The following is a 16229-nucleotide window of genomic DNA, read 5'->3' as shown; positions in this document are numbered from 1 at the left end:
GTATGACAGTACATATAGGGGGAGCAGTGTATGACAGTACATACAGGGGGAGCTGTGTATGACAGCACATACAGGGGGAGCAGTGCATGACTGTACATACAGGGGGAGCTGTGTATGACTGTACATACAGGGGGAGCAGTGTATGACTGTACATACAGGGGGAGCAGTGTATGACAGTATATACAGGGGGAGCTGTGTATGACTGTACATATAAGGGGAGCAGTGTATGACAGTACATAAAGGGGGCGCTGTGTATGACAGTACATACAGGGGGAGCAGTGTATGACTGTACATACAGGGGGAGCAGTGTATGACAGTATATACAGGGGGAGCTGTGTATGACTGTACATACAGGGGGAGCTGCGTAAGACAGTACATACAGGCGGAGCTGCGTATGACAGTACATACAGGGGGAGCTATGTATGACAGTACATACAGGGGGAGCAGTGCATGACTGTACATACAGGGGGAGCAGTGTATGACAGTATATACAAGGGGAGCTGTGTATGACAGTACATACAGGGGGAGCTGCGTATGACAGTACATATGGGGGGGGGGAGTGTATGACAGTACAGACAGGGGGAGCAGTGTATGACAGTACATACAGTGGGCGCTGTGTATGACAGTACATACAGGGGGAGCTGTGTATGACAGTATATATAGGGGGAGCTGTGTATGACAGTACATACAGGGGGAGCAGTGTATGAGAGTACATACAGGGGGAGCTGTGTATGACAGTATATATAGGGGGAGCTGTGTATGACAGTACATACAGGGGGAGCAGTGTATGACAGTACATACAGGTGGTGCTGTGTATGACAGTACATACAGGGGGAGCTGTGTATGACAGTACACACAGGGGGAGCTATGTATGACAGTATATATAGGGGGAGCTGTGTATGACAGTACATACAGGGGGAGCTGTGTATGACTGTACATACAGGGGCCGCTGTGTATGACAGTACATACAGGGGCCGCTGTGTATGACAGTACATACGGGGGGAGCAGTGTATGACAGTACATACAGGGGGAGCTGTGTATGACTGTACATACAGGGGGAGCAGTGTATGACTGTACATACAGGGGGAACAGTGTATGACAGTATATACAGGGGGAGCTGTGTATGACTGTACATACATGGGGAGCTGCGTATGACAGTACATACAGGGGGAGCTGCGTATGACAGTACATACGGGGGGAGCAGTGTATGACAGTACATACAGGGGGAGCTGTGTATGACTGTACATACAGGGGGAGTAGTGTATGACAGTATATACAGAGGGAGCTGTGTATGACTGTACATACAGGGGGAGCTGCGTATGACAGTACATATGGGGGGAGCTGTGTATGACTGTACATACAGGGGTTGCTGTGTATGACTGTACATACAGAGGGTGCTGTGTATGACAGTACATACAGGGATAGCTGTGTATGACAGTACATATAGTGGGAGCTGTGTATGACTGTACATACAGGGGGAGTAGTGTATGACAGTATATACAGAGGGAGCTGTGTATGACTGTACATACAGGGGGAGCTGCGTATGACAGTACATATGGGGGGAGCTGTGTATGACTGTACATACAGGGGTTGCTGTGTATGACTGTACATACAGAGGGTGCTGTGTATGACAGTACATACAGGGATAGCTGTGTATGACAGTACATATAGTGGGAGCTGTGTATGACTGTACATACAGGGGGAGCTGTTTATGACGGTACATACAGGGGGCGCTGCGTATGACAGTACATACAGGGGGAGCTGCGTATGACAGTACATACAGGGGGAGCTGCATATGACAGTACATATGGGGGGGGGGAGTGTATGACAGTACAGACAGGGGGAGCAGTGTATGACAGTAGATACAGTGGGCGCTGTGTATGACAGTACATACAGGGGGAGCTGTGTATGACAGTATATATAGGGGGAGCTGTGTATGAATGTACATACAGGGGGAGCAGTGTATGAGAGTACATACAGGGGGAGCTGTGTATGACAGTATATATAGGGGGAGCTGTGTATAACAGTACATACAGGGGGAGCAGTGTATGACAGTACATACAGGTGGTGCTGTGTATGACAGTACATACAGGGGGAGCTGTGTATGACAGTACATACAGGGGGAGCTATGTATGACAGTATATATAGGGGGAGGTGTGTATGACAGTACATACAGGGGGAGCTGTGTATGACTGTACATACCGGGGCCGCTGTGTATGACAGTACATACAGGGGCCGCTGTGTATGACAGTACATACGGGGATAGCTGTGTATGACAGTACATATAGTGGGAGCTGTGTATGACTGTACATACAGGGGGAGCTGTTTATGACGGTACATACAGGGGGCGCTGCGTATGACAGTACATACAGGGGGAGCTGCGTATGACAGTACATACAGGGGGAGCTGCGTATGACAGTACATACGGGGGGGGGGGGAGTGTATGACAGTACAGACAGGGGGAGCAGTGTATGACAGTACATACAGTGGGCGCTGTGTATGACAGTACATACAGGGGGAGCTGTGTATGACAGTATATATAGGGGGAGCTGTGTATGACAGTACATACAGGGGGAGCAGTGTATGAGAGTACATACAGGGGGAGCTGTGTATGACAGTATATATAGGGGGAGCTGTGTATAACAGTACATACAGGGGGAGCAGTGTATGACAGTACATACAGGTGGTGCTGTGTATGACAGTACATACAGGGGGAGCTGTGTATGACAGTACATACAGGGGGAGCTATGTATGACAGTATATATAGGGGGAGCTGTGTATGACAGTACATACAGGGGGAGCTGTGTATGACTGTACATACAGGGGCCGCTGTGTATGACAGTACATACAGGGGCCGCTGTGTATGACAGTACATACGGGGGGAGCAGTGTATGACAGTACATACAGCGGGAGCTGTGTATGACTGTACATACAGGGGGAGCAGTGTATGACTGTACATACAGGGGGAGCAGTGTATGACAGTATATACAGGGGGAGCTGTGTATGACTGTACATACATGGGGAGCTGCGTATGACTACATACAGGGGGAGCTGCGTATGACAGTACATACGGGGGGAGCAGTGTATGACAGTACATACAGGGGGAGCTGTGTATGACTGTACATACAGGGGGAGCAGTGTATGACAGTATATACAGGGGGAGCTGTGTATGACTGTACATACAGGGGGAGCTGCGTATGACAGTACATACGGGGGGAGCTGTGTATGACTGTACATACAGGGGTTGCTGTGTATGACTGTACATACAGGGGGTGCTGTGTATGACAGTACATACAGGGATAGCTGTGTATGACAGTACATATAGTGGGAGCTGTGTATGACTGTACATACAGGGGGAGCTGTTTATGACGGTACATACAGGGGGCGCTGTGTATGACAGTACATACAGGGGGTGCTGTGTATGACAGTACATACAGGGGGTGCTGTGCATGACAGTATATACAGGGGGAGCAGTGTTTGACTACATACAGGGGGAGCTGTGTATGACAGTACATACAAGGGAGCAGTGTATGACAATACATACAGGGGGAGCAGTATATGACAGTACATACAGGGGGAGCTGTGTATGACAGTACATACAGGGAGAGCTGTGGATGACAGTGCATACAGGGGGAGCAGTGTATGACAGTACATACAGGGGGTGCTGTGTATGACAGTACATACAGGGGGAGCTGTGGATGACAGTGCATACAGGGGGAGCATTGTATGACAGTACATACAGGGGGTGCTGTGTATGACAGTACATTCAGGGGAGCAGTGTATGACAGTACATACAGGGGGTGCTGTGTATGACAGTACATACAGGGGGAGCTGTGTATGACAGTACAGGGGGGAGCTGTCAATCACTGATAGCTCCGCCCATCGGACTGTTCAGCTTAGAAAATGCATAAGTATAAATAAATAAAATACAAGTTCTTCTGAATCTTTCTCCATAAAACTATATACAATCCGCTCAGCTCCTCCTGCTCTATAACATGATGTCTGCAGTTCGGACCACATGTCCAAGATGACAGATTTCCTTTAAAGGGATTATGTCAAGTTCTAAAGATATTCCCTATCAATAGGATAGGAAATAAGTGATTGATGTGGGCCCAACCGGTGGGACCCCCGCTAATCACGAGAACAGGGGCCCCTTATCACCTATATGAAAGGTGGGGGTCATCAAGCCTGTCCGCTGCTGCTGTATTCATTTCTATGGAACTAGTGCAGATAGCCATACATTGTAAAATCATGTGAGCTCCCATATTCTTATATCACTTTGCTTTATTTTGAGGAAATTGCCCTTAAAATATTATTGTCTTCTTGCATTATTCCCAAAGTACAATGAAACACAAAGTGCAAAAACATTGTACAATTCCAGAAGCCAAACCAAGGAAACCATTAGTGTTATCTGACCGTATAGTTACCTGTAGTCTGCATACATTCACCGGGCTGCAGAATATGCTGGCGCTCTGGAAGTAATAGGAAATACACTAAATAAATGAGAATATCCTCAAATGCCAGACCAGATGGAGTGTGTTAGTAGGCATAATAGTCGGTGCCTGTTCTTTGCACTTTCACCCACCTGCTATATTGTATCCTTAAAGGGGTTGTCTCGCGCCGAAACGTTTTTTTTTTTCCATAGGCCCCCCGTTCGGCGCAGGACAACCCCAAAGGATGTGTTAAAAAAAAAATAATAATTTACCCGAATCCCCGCTCTGCGACGTCTTCCTTCTTCCTTCACCAAGATGGCAGCCGGGATCTTCACCCACGGCGCACCGCGCGTCTTTTCCCATGGTGCACCGTGGGCTCTGTGCGGTCCATTGCCGATTCCAGCCTCCTGATTGGCTGGAATCGGCACACGTGACGGGGCGGAGCTACGAGGACCAGCTCGCCGGCACAAGCGGCCCCATTCACCAGGAGGAAGACCGCACAGCGCAAGTGCGTCTAAAAAAGCAAGAAGACATCAGAATTAGACGGATCCATGGCGACGGGGACGCCAGCAACGGAGCAGGTAAGTGAATAACTTCTGTATGGCTCATATTTAATGCATGATGTACATTACAAAGTGCATTAATATGGCCATATAGAAGTGTATAACCCCACTTGCTGCTGCGAGACAACCCCTTTAATCTTAGATTAAAAACTTGCAATTTCCAGAGACCCCAAAGTGGGCAGCTGTTTCCTTCTAATTTCTTGCTATTTCATATTGGACTATTGTTGCTGCAGAATACCCCCGGGTTTGCATGTATCTCCTGTTCCACCTGGACTATTGATGTTGTTGTAGTGCCGACAATTCTATCTTTTGCTAAGAATGTCCATGTACACATCACATTAAAATGTCTCTGAGTCAGAAGGGTATAAGAGAACAACAGCCAACTGATGAACATCTGACAATACAATTGTACTATGGTATGGAGAACCAATGACCGAGTGTAATCGGACAACTATTTCAGTAAGACATTGATTTAAAATGAGGTTGTCCACATCTTAAGGGCTCCTTCCCACGGACGGATTTCCGCAGCGTAGAACGCGGCGAAAATCCGCCACGTTGCCCGCAGCTATTAGGTTCTATTGAACCTAATAGCTCAATGCTCACGGTGTGGAATTCCATTGCGGAATTCCGCACCGTGAAATCACGCGTCCTCACCCGCAGCATGCTCTATTTGCCGCGGGTGTACGTGCGGACGGCTTCCATTGCAGTCAATGGAAGCCGTCCGTCTGGCTATTTTCCGCTATAGCACAGTGAAAGATAGCGTGAAACCGCTTCCCTGCCCACGGCCAGCCGCGTCATGTGATGCTGTGGGCGTGTCATATGACGCGGCCGGCGTGTCACGTGCTCTATTGCGCATGCGCGCCGAAGCGTCATGCGGAACGGTAGACGCCGGATCCGCATGTAAGTATTGGGGTCTATGGGGGGCGCCGTGACGGCCTTGTGCAGCCAGTCTAACTATTAATGACCTTTGTTGAAGGTCAGAGGAAACAGTACTTGTGTTACCAACCTAGGCCGCTGCAATATGTACAGAGTACAGTGTTCTTGCTCCATATACACAGTCAGCGGCCGACAAACAGCTGATCAGTAGGGGTCTTGAGTGATGGATACCTGCTGATCAACTATTGATGACTTGTACTGAGGATAGGTAATCAGTAGTGAATAGATAGACAACCCCTCTAAAGGGTTATTCCAATCTTAGGCACAGGATATGACATAAATCTCTGATAGGTGAGGGTCCCAGAGTTGAGAACAGCACCTATTAGGAGAGTAGATGGGTTCACACTGTACATACTTGGCTGTTGGTGGACTGGAGGTAAATCTTGAAATAAGTAGTGACCTAGTGTTCTGCAAATCATGTCCTATGAGGAACGGTTAAAGGATCTGGTTAAAGATGTTTAGCTTGCAAAGAAGAAAGCTGAGAGGAGACTTAATAGCGGTCTACAAATATCTGAAGGGCTGTCACAGTGCAGAGGTATCAGCCCTATTCTCATCTGTACAAGGAAAGACTAGAAGCAATGGGATGAAACTTAAAGGAAGGAGACACAAATTAGATATTAGACAGTGAGGGTGATCAATGAATGGAACAGGTTACCATGGGAGGTGGTGAGTTCTCCTTCAATGGAAGCCTTAAAAACAGAGGCCGAACAGACATTTGTCTGGGATGATTTAGTGAATCCTGCATTGAGCAGGGGGTTGGACCCGATGACCCTGGAGCATGGGCATAACTATAGGGGATGCAGTTGCACCCGGGCCCAGGAGCCTTAAGGGGCCCATAAGGCTACTTTTCTCTATATACGGAGCCCAGTACTATGAATAAAGCATTTTATTGGGGGCCCTGTTACAGTTTTTGCATGGGGGCCCTGAAGCTTCAAGTTACACATCTGCCCTGTAGATGCCTTCCAACTCTTCCTTTCTATGATTCAGGACCCTCAGGATATCATTATACAAAATGCAATCCCCCAACCTACTCCTAGGCAGAGTCTGCTGTGGTTGGGGGTAGCCTCCCTTCAACCCATTATGGCACAAAAGTTTAGGGTAAGAGCTGTCAACCACCCAGCTGTCAATATATGCTCCTGTGGAGGATTTGTGATATGGTGGCATCCTCTAGATCCTCTAGATGCTAGCAAGAGATTGCTTCTGGTTTTGAAACTCTGCAACCATTAAATGGATTTTCCAAGTCTACAAAATTAATGACCTATTTTATATGCGATCAGTGGGGGTCCCATGCTCAGGACCCTGGTGGACCAGCTGCTCACTGGGCCTGTCTTGCAGGCACAGCTCCTATTGAAGTGAATGGAAATTGTAGATAGGTCAACAATTGTCAAGGCCTGGAAAACTCCTTCAACGTGGATGTTTACCACCAAATGTAAATGAAACCAATAAAGGGAATCTGCCACCATGTTTATGCTGCCATCTTTGAGGATAGTCACACTTATTAGCAACCTAGGTTCCTGTAAAGTTCTTGGGGGTTTTCTCTGATCTTCTTCAGTTATCTGCATAGTGAAATGCACCCTGTAATGGGTGACACCAAGCAGGGAGGAATCCTTATTGGGGATAAATTAGGCTTAGTTCACCCTGGATAAGTATCACAGGGCTCGCCTAGGACACTTGGTACACGTTGCGAATCGCTCACTTCTCATTCAGTACTCGCGGTCTATGCGATACCCTGAGCGGGGAGCGCATTAACCCGAAGGCGAGAAGTCAGCGAGCCGCAATGTGATATTATTCTCCCAAAAAAAGCATCAATGATCATTGACAAATCGCAGCGATTTTTTTCCCCGCTGCAATATCGCGATTGCCCATGTGGAAATAGCCAAAAGGAGAGCCTCATCCTTGTGAACATCAACTTTGGGCCGGTGAACAGCCTGTCGATAGGGGTACCAGGAAGCAGCCCCCACCCCTCCTCTGTCAATCTACTATTGAGGGCCTATCCTAAGGGACCGTGTAGATGAAACCATTTTCATTTGAATGAGTGAACAAGGTCAGAGTTCGTTCGTTCAGCCTGCTTATACAGACAGATATATCGTTCGCTTGTTTAAATGAGCCGTCATTCATTCACTGTACAGCGGATGGAAGCGACTGAACGATCGGCATTTAAACCGAACAGTTGGTGAACGAGCCAACAGTGACTTCTATGCTTGCATAAAATTAACGATGAATGAAAAGTCCTTCACAATTTAGACAGAAATTTATAAAAACGAATCTTTTTATGAGATAATTTTTTTAAAACACATATAAAACACAAATAGGGCCCTACACATAGACCTCCACATTTTGTAGAGGTGTACAAGTCTCAAAAGAGAGACTTACTACCACTTGCTGCCTATAGTGTTTGCCTTTTCCTGATATACAAAGGAGGGTACTAGTAGGTTGTATCAAAGATAAAGCAATGTGGTAGGCAAGTAGGTCTAAGAAAGAGTTCTACACTCAGAACTCAGGATATCATTCGCTTGCTATACATCCTTCCCCGTTGTCAGTCTGTTAGTGGATCGCTGTTCGTCAGTCCTACTAGCACTTGAGTATATTAGTAGATAATGCTGACACGTGAATTCATGAATGGGTGTGAGTGGGACCTGCCTCTGATTGGCTCAGGCTGAGACAATCAGGGGCAAGTCTGAGTCACACCCCCTTCACACCCACTGCAGGCCGGCCGCGCGGATGTCCGGCTGCCGGGAGCAGGTGAGTATATATATATTTTTTATTTTAACACTTTTCTGGATGAATTGCAGGGAAGGGCTTATATATTTAAGCCCTTCCCGACAATTCATCCAGCGCTGTCCGGAAGCCCATTGCTTTCAATGGAGCCGGCTGTATTGAATTCAATGGGCAAACATCGTTCTTCTCTGCCACAGCTGTTACAGCTGTGGCAGAGAAGAATGATTTGTCTTCTATATGTTCTCAATGGGGTCGGCGCTGCTGCCGCTGGCCCCATTGAGCGCATATAGAGAAGAGAACAGGAATGGCAGATCACAGATAGGTGCGATCTGCGATTTCTGTTCTATAATTTATCAGACGAGCGCATAAAAAGCGCTCATGTGTCCGATACCATTGCAAAGCAATGGTTTCAAAAAATCGCCGGACGCATGCGCAAATCGCGTGAAAAAACGCCCGAGTGACTAAGGCCTTACACTGTATTTACCCGGGCCAGTGCGATATAGGTCAGAGAAAATTGCAGCTGTAAACCTGCGTTTTTCAGGTTTCTGGGAAATGTACCCAATCCTCTGCCACGGCTGTCACAGAGTGGGAGAAACTCGCTTTTCTCCCCCATTGCTTCCGACGGCCCAATTGAAAACAATGGACGCTGCGATGCGAGATCACGCAGCTGATTTGTTTCCCGCATCGCATCGCTCATGTGTATGACTCCATTCAGAAGAATGTGGTTCAGATTTGTACATCTCAAAACGCACAAATGTTGCGTGATTGTATCACCCATTGTATCACCCATGGTGCCCATAGTTCAGGTCGGAGGAGTCCGGGGATGTGAGTGAGACTTTTCAGTCAGCGCAGGCGCATACCCTTAGAGAACAGTATGTGCGCACACTGACTTTAGAATCAGAGACCACATGTTGACTTCCAGGGGGGGCAGCTCAGGAACACGGAGCTGGGGAGGTAAGCAGAACACATCCTGGACTCTTCCGGACCCATCCTATGTGCACCAAAACTTCATAGTGCTTATAGGGGACAGCTGGTTGCTTTTAAAGCGGTTGTCCAATTACCGGATGGTATCTCTCTAAGGCCTTAGTGAGACGGGCGTTTTTTCGCGCGATTTGCGGATCGCATGACGGATGCGCATCCGCAAATCGCGTGACCGGTGCCCGAAAATCGCCCGAAAATCTGCTCCTAGCCGCGTTTTATTAGAAACGGGCCGGAGCTGTACAGCGCATTGCATTCAATGGAGCTGGCAATACAGCGGCTCCATTGAAAGCAATGCGCTGAGCCAATCAGGGGGCAGGTCTGACTCACACCCCCTTCACACCCGCTGCAGGCCGGCCGCGCGGATGTCCGGCTGCCGGGAGCAGGTGAGTATGTATATTTTTTTTATTTTAACACTTTTCTGGATGAATTGCAGGGAAGGGCTTATATATTTAAGCCCTTCCCGACAATTTATCCCGCGCACGCCGGCAGCCCATTGCTTTGAATGGAGCCGGCTGTATTGCCGTTCCATTGAATTCAATGGGCAAACATCGTTCTTCTCTCTCACAGCTGTTACAGCTGTGGCAGAGAAGAATGATTTGTCTTCTATATGTTCTCAATGGGGTAGGCGCTGCTGCCGCTGGCCCCATTGAGCGCATATAGAGAAGAGAACAGGAATCGCAGATCGCAGATAGGTGCGATCTGCGATTTCTGTTCTATAATTTATCGGACGAGCGCATAAAAAGCGCTCATGTGTCCGATACCATTGCAAAGCAATGGTTTTAAAAATCGCCGGACGCATGCGCATGCGCAAATCGCGCAAAAAAACGCCCGTCTGACTAAGGCCTAAAGCTGTGTTCACACACGGCGTTTTTTGTTACGGTTTTCAACTGCAATTAAAAACTGCATTAAAGAAATCGCAACAAAAAACGCCATGTGTGAACGCAGCCCAATAGGGCTGTCTACTAAATTAATAAATTGCTATACTTACCACTCTGATAGGATCCAGCGCTGCAGTTCCGCTGCGATCCTGGTGTTTATTGTGATCGCGGCTGTCGCAGGAAGTCAGTTGATTGCAGCCAATCAGAAGCTGCAGCGTCACGTTCCTGAACTCCGGCCATCATGGAGCACCAATGCCAGGAAAACAAACAGTGACGATGTGGCCTATATTCGGCTGCAGTGGTCACCTGACTTCTTGTGACGGCCGCTGTCACAACAACAGTCGGGACCGCAGCGCTGGATCCCGGTTATGGTGGAGGGGTCCGTATAGCTCTTTATTATTTTAGTACAGCTGGTCTGATTACTGGGATCACCCTACTTTCTCAGAAACACTACCACACATGGCCCTGGCAAAGCACCGCGCTTTTCCGCGCTTTTACTTTGTTTTCAGAGGGAGCGCTCCGGTCTCCAACAGTGGCTTTAGCACACCATATCATTGATGAAGTGCGCTAAATGCAGAAGATAGAACAGAAAGCGCTAGAAAATTGCGGCGCTTTCCATCGCAAGGGTGCGAGCATCACAGCATTCAAAAAGTTGCAGTAATCGCAAAAATATGTCTCCATGAGAGTGGCCTAAGGCTAATTTTACACTGGCGAGTGTGATATCGGGCCATGAAACACAGCCTGATATCGCACTCGCCAATATGCGAATTCACTACAGATGTGAGGCAATTTCATATCAAAAGCGTCTCACATCACTCCAGGACTGGGGGCACTTTTTACTTACCTATAGTTCGTTTGACCTGTAACCAAAAAACATACAAACACAACTTCTTGCTGAAAAACGTGGGTTGGCCACAGCTTTATTAAATAATACCAACATATATATTAACTTTACTATTTAAATTTAACTTTACTAACTTTTTTTAAACTCTAAACCTCCCATGCCTAACTGAACTCTTGTCAAAACTGTAACGGCCCAGAGGACGTTCGTAAGCCCCTATACATGGGCCTGTAAACCTTCCTGTTGCGCCGTAGCCCGCATGGGAAGCTCCCGGCCTTACCTCCTGCTGTGACAACTTCCTACCTACTCCTACTTCCCTACAAAACAACCCCCCTTTCTACCCTCCCCTGGGCGGGCGGGTGGGCGTTTGTCCTCTAGCGCTCCTTCTCTCTCGCTGTCTAACACCCTACTGCTTTCCCGCTCCCCGCTCTCGTCTCTTCCTGTCTGTTGCTCCTCCCCTTCCCTCTAAAACCTCACTATTTTCAAATCTCCCTCACCTTCACGCCCCGCCCCCAGTCCCACGCCGCCTCGCTAAACACTTTGCGGCATACAAGACTGGGGGCACTTTTTACTTACCTATAGCTCGTTTGACCTGTAACCAAAAAACATACAAACACAACTTCTTGCTGAAAAACGTGGGTTGGCCACAGCTTTATTAAATAATACCAACATATATATTAACTTTACTATTTAAATTTAACTTTACTAACTTTTTTAAACTCTAAACCTCCCATGCCTAACTGAACTCTTGTCAAAACTGTAACGGCCCAGAGGACGTTCGTAAGCCCCTATACATGGGCCTGTAAACCTTCCTGTTGCACCGTAGCCCGCATGGGAAGCTCCCGGCCACGCGGCATGCGCCGTACGCCTATGGCGCATACCGCCCCCCCCCGCCAACCCTCTCCAGTGCCATCTCCACTCCGTCCTGCAGTCCGGACAAAAAGGTGTCCAAACCCACCTCATTGAGGTGCACGCCGTCCATCCTCAGGGCCCCTTTTTCCTTGTCCTCCAGCTCCCAGTGGCGGACTGCCACTCCACCCAGCGATTGCACAAAACGAGACATGCGCAGGTTTATTACCTTCCTTACACGTTCGATGGCGTCCGTGTTCCTGGCCCCTCTCCAAACTCTCCGAGCCACTATGTCCGACCAGACCAGGGTGCAATCATTAAAACAGTCCCGGAAACAAAGCAAATCCTGCTTCATGAGTACCAACAAGTCATTCATCTTAGTGCATCCTAAGTCGTTCCCCCCGGCATGAACGACCAGTATAACCTTCCGGGGGGTCCACTTGCTAATCCTTAGCACCAATTGTAGCAAACGGGGCCAAAGCAGCCCCCGCACTCCCACCCAATTTACCAGCGCTCCGCTCAGACCCAAGTTCCTGCCCATGGGTCGTGTTGCCGCTCTCTTCTCCGCCCAATATATGAACGAGTGTCCAATGATCCACACATGCCATGGCTCGTGCGCTGCAATAGAGAGGTGATATAGCAAAACAAAAACCCAAAATATCTTAAAACATATAACTACAATGCCATATGACCGACGAAAAATCCACGCCGCTGAACTGCCTCTCAATCTTCACCTACTTCAATCACCCGATCTGGTCTAACATACGACTTATAGGCCTGCGATTTCCATCTTCCTAACTTTTTTAAACCATCTTCTGACATGCCGTGCGCTTCCGCAGTCGTAGCGGCCCCGATCCTGAACGAGTGGGTTCCAAATTCCATCGGATTTAGTCCCAACTCCCTCAGCGCCGAACGCAACACCGCCGCAAACTGAAAACGGGTAAGCGGTGCCCCCGATGCGTGGGCTAAAAAATTGCCTACCGCCGGGCGCTTTGTGATAAAACGCCTCAATATGCCCACCGGACACCATCTATCCTGCAAACTGCTAATGGTCAGCCAGTCGCCTCTACCGTACAAATCCGTTTTAGACTTTCTGACGCAAACTTTGACCGTTGACTCCGTGGCAATTACGTCCCTTTGCCCCAAGCCACCTGGTTTTGCTTTGCTCGCTGGGACCAGCTCGCCGATGCGCAGCGCCGCGAAAAAAGCGAGCGCAAAGGCTGATCTAAATAACAAAACTTCAAATGCATCCGAGCACACTTTTTCCAACGCCTGAAGCAACTTAAATAGCAATTTTTTCGTAATGGGTCGCCGTGCATCCACGCCCGCCTTCTCCTTTTTCCAACCTCGGATAATCTGCTGGAACACAAATTCCTTTGTCACGTCTGCCACCCCGTGTAACTTCAATAGAAAGGCCACCCCTGCCAGCTGTTTTTTGGCCACATACACGGACGACCCATTATCCCGCACTCTCGCCAACAAGTCCAACGTTGCCGCCCTTGCTCTAGCACCTCCTACTACCGTTCCTCCTACCACACTCAACCACGCTGCCCAAACCGCATTATAGCTTTTCCACGTTGACCCAGACACCGATGATTCCACCAGCCTCAGCAGCTCTCCTCGGCCAGGTTCCACAAGGAAGGCGGGCACCGTACCCCTTCGGCATCCGCCTCTGGGTGCCGCTCCCTGAACCGGTCCATCTGTGAACGAGAGAGTGCATCAGCCGCTCCGTTGTCACAACCCGGGACGTGTTTTGCACGCAAATAAATGTTACTTTGCAAACACCGCAATACCACGTGTCTCAACAATGACAACACCGGCGGGGACGCCGAAGTTTGCTTGTTTATGGTTTGCACCACAGCCGCATTATCGGACCAAAAGCAAATCTTCCGGTCCCGTAACTCTGGTTCCCATACCTCGATGGCCACCACCACCGGAAAGAATTCCAGCAACGTGATATTTTTTGTCCAACCTCTCTCTTTCCATAGCATCGGCCAGGGTTCCCTGCACCAATGGGTGGTAAAAATTACGCCGAAACCGCCCGATCCCGCCGCATCGGCGAACAAACTGATCGCCGGGCTTTCCACATCCTCCTTGGGGCATACCACCTGCCCGTTGAAGGACTGGAGGAAAACCCTCCATATGTGCAGGTCTGTCCTCATTCCTGCTGTCACCCGTATGAAGTGATGCGGCTCGCGAACTCCCACCGTCGCTAAGGACAATCTTCTGGAAAAAACCCGCCCCATCGGAATAACCTTGCACGCGAAGTTCAATAAGCCCAAGAGACTCTGCATCTGGCGCAGTGTCGCTTTCTTGCAGTGGGCCACGTCCCCCACCGCTTGGCGCAGCTTTGCGACTTTTTCCGCCGGTAGCCGAAAAACCATGTTTTCCGAATCGATCTCGATGCCTAAGAAGGTCAGGCACGTGACCGGACCCGCCGTTTTTTCTGCCGACAGCGGGACCCCCGCTAAACGCATCAGCCTTTGAAAGTTAGCCAATAGGAAACCGCAATCGCCCGATGTCTCTGAACCGACGAACAAAAAATCGTCCAGGTAATGTATCACCGATGCGATGCCCGTTTCATAACGTACCATCCATTCCAAGAATGAACTAAACAATTCGAAAAAATAACATGAAATGGAGCATCCCATCGGCAAACACATGTCCACGAAAAACCTGTCTTCGATCCTACAACCTAGCAAATGAAAACAGTCCGGGTGAACCGGCAGCAGCCGGAAAGCCGATTCAATGTCGGTTTTTGCCAGCTGGGCAAACCTGCCCGCTGACCTCACTAAACGTACCGCGCAGTCGAACGACGTGTAAGCCACGGCTGCCTCTGCCTTCGAAATACCGTCATTTACCGATCCCCCGCTTGGGAACGATAAATGATGGATGAGCCGAAACTTTCCGGATTCCTTCTTAGGCACGAGGCCCAACGGGGATACCCGTAAATTTTCGAATGGAGGAACATCAAAGGGCCCAGCCATACGGCCCAGCTGCACCTCCTTCATCACCTTCTCTGTCACTAACTCAATGTCGTCTCTTGCCGACTTTAAGTTAGGGCATAGCGTCGTCATCTGCTGCTCATAAAAAGGTATTCTAAAGCCCTCCAAAAATCCCGCTCTAAGGATTTTTGCTTCCTGTTTCCTGTGGTATCTGTCTAACCACGGATCCAGGAAGCGGCTTCTCACCGGCGTTCGCATGGCCGCCGGCACCACCCACCACGGGCGTTGCTCTTTGCTTGCGGAAGCAGCGCACTGCCGCGTGCTGGCCCCCGCAAACCGAGCATTCGTGTCTAAACTTGCAGGTGGCGTAAAACCTGCAGTGGCCCTCGTTGTATAGCCAACAAGAGCCATTTGGTCTAGAGGAGGCCGCGGGCTGCTGGGATGTGCCCCCCGCGGCTGCCCCTGGAAAGGACGCCTTAACCGGACGCTGTGCTAAAATTAGTTGTATCCACACATCAGTGGCCTTAGAGGCCCAACTGATGTGACTCTTACCCGAAATACGACGCCTAAAGTCCTCGTCATAGCGCCACCAAGCCGCACCCCCGTGCAGCCGATAAGCGCTATAGATGGTGTTTAAGTACACCATCATCTCCGGACCTTTTGCGGGCTGGTGCTGGCACGTAACGTGTACCATCACCATATACGCCTGCAACCAGTTACCGAAAGTCTTCGCAATTTTAGGCTTCTTGTCAGAACCGCGCTCTGAACCACGCTCCTTATCGACCATTACGTGGTCCGCCGAAAGCAAGGACCATATATCTATATACAAACCATTCCTAATCTTTTCCAACAACTCATCCGTCAAACCCACCCCCAGTGGGGCGACACCACAATACATTGAATCTCCAAACTGTAAACCCGCTGACGGGTCTATTTCCGAACCCGCTGCTGAGCTACCACCGGTGCTACCCACAGGCGGGCCTGAACCCCCTGGAGCGCAGGACACTAAAAGCCCTCTTTTTTGTTCCATCCGGCTCAGCAGCGACCGCAACAGCTCGACCACATCACTCCTCTCCGCACCCGCT

This window comes from Eleutherodactylus coqui, chromosome 11 (genome assembly GCF_035609145.1).
Source record: "Eleutherodactylus coqui strain aEleCoq1 chromosome 11, aEleCoq1.hap1, whole genome shotgun sequence".
Taxonomy (NCBI): Eukaryota; Metazoa; Chordata; class Amphibia; order Anura; family Eleutherodactylidae; genus Eleutherodactylus; species Eleutherodactylus coqui.
Note: the sequence above shows the minus strand (reverse complement) of the source record.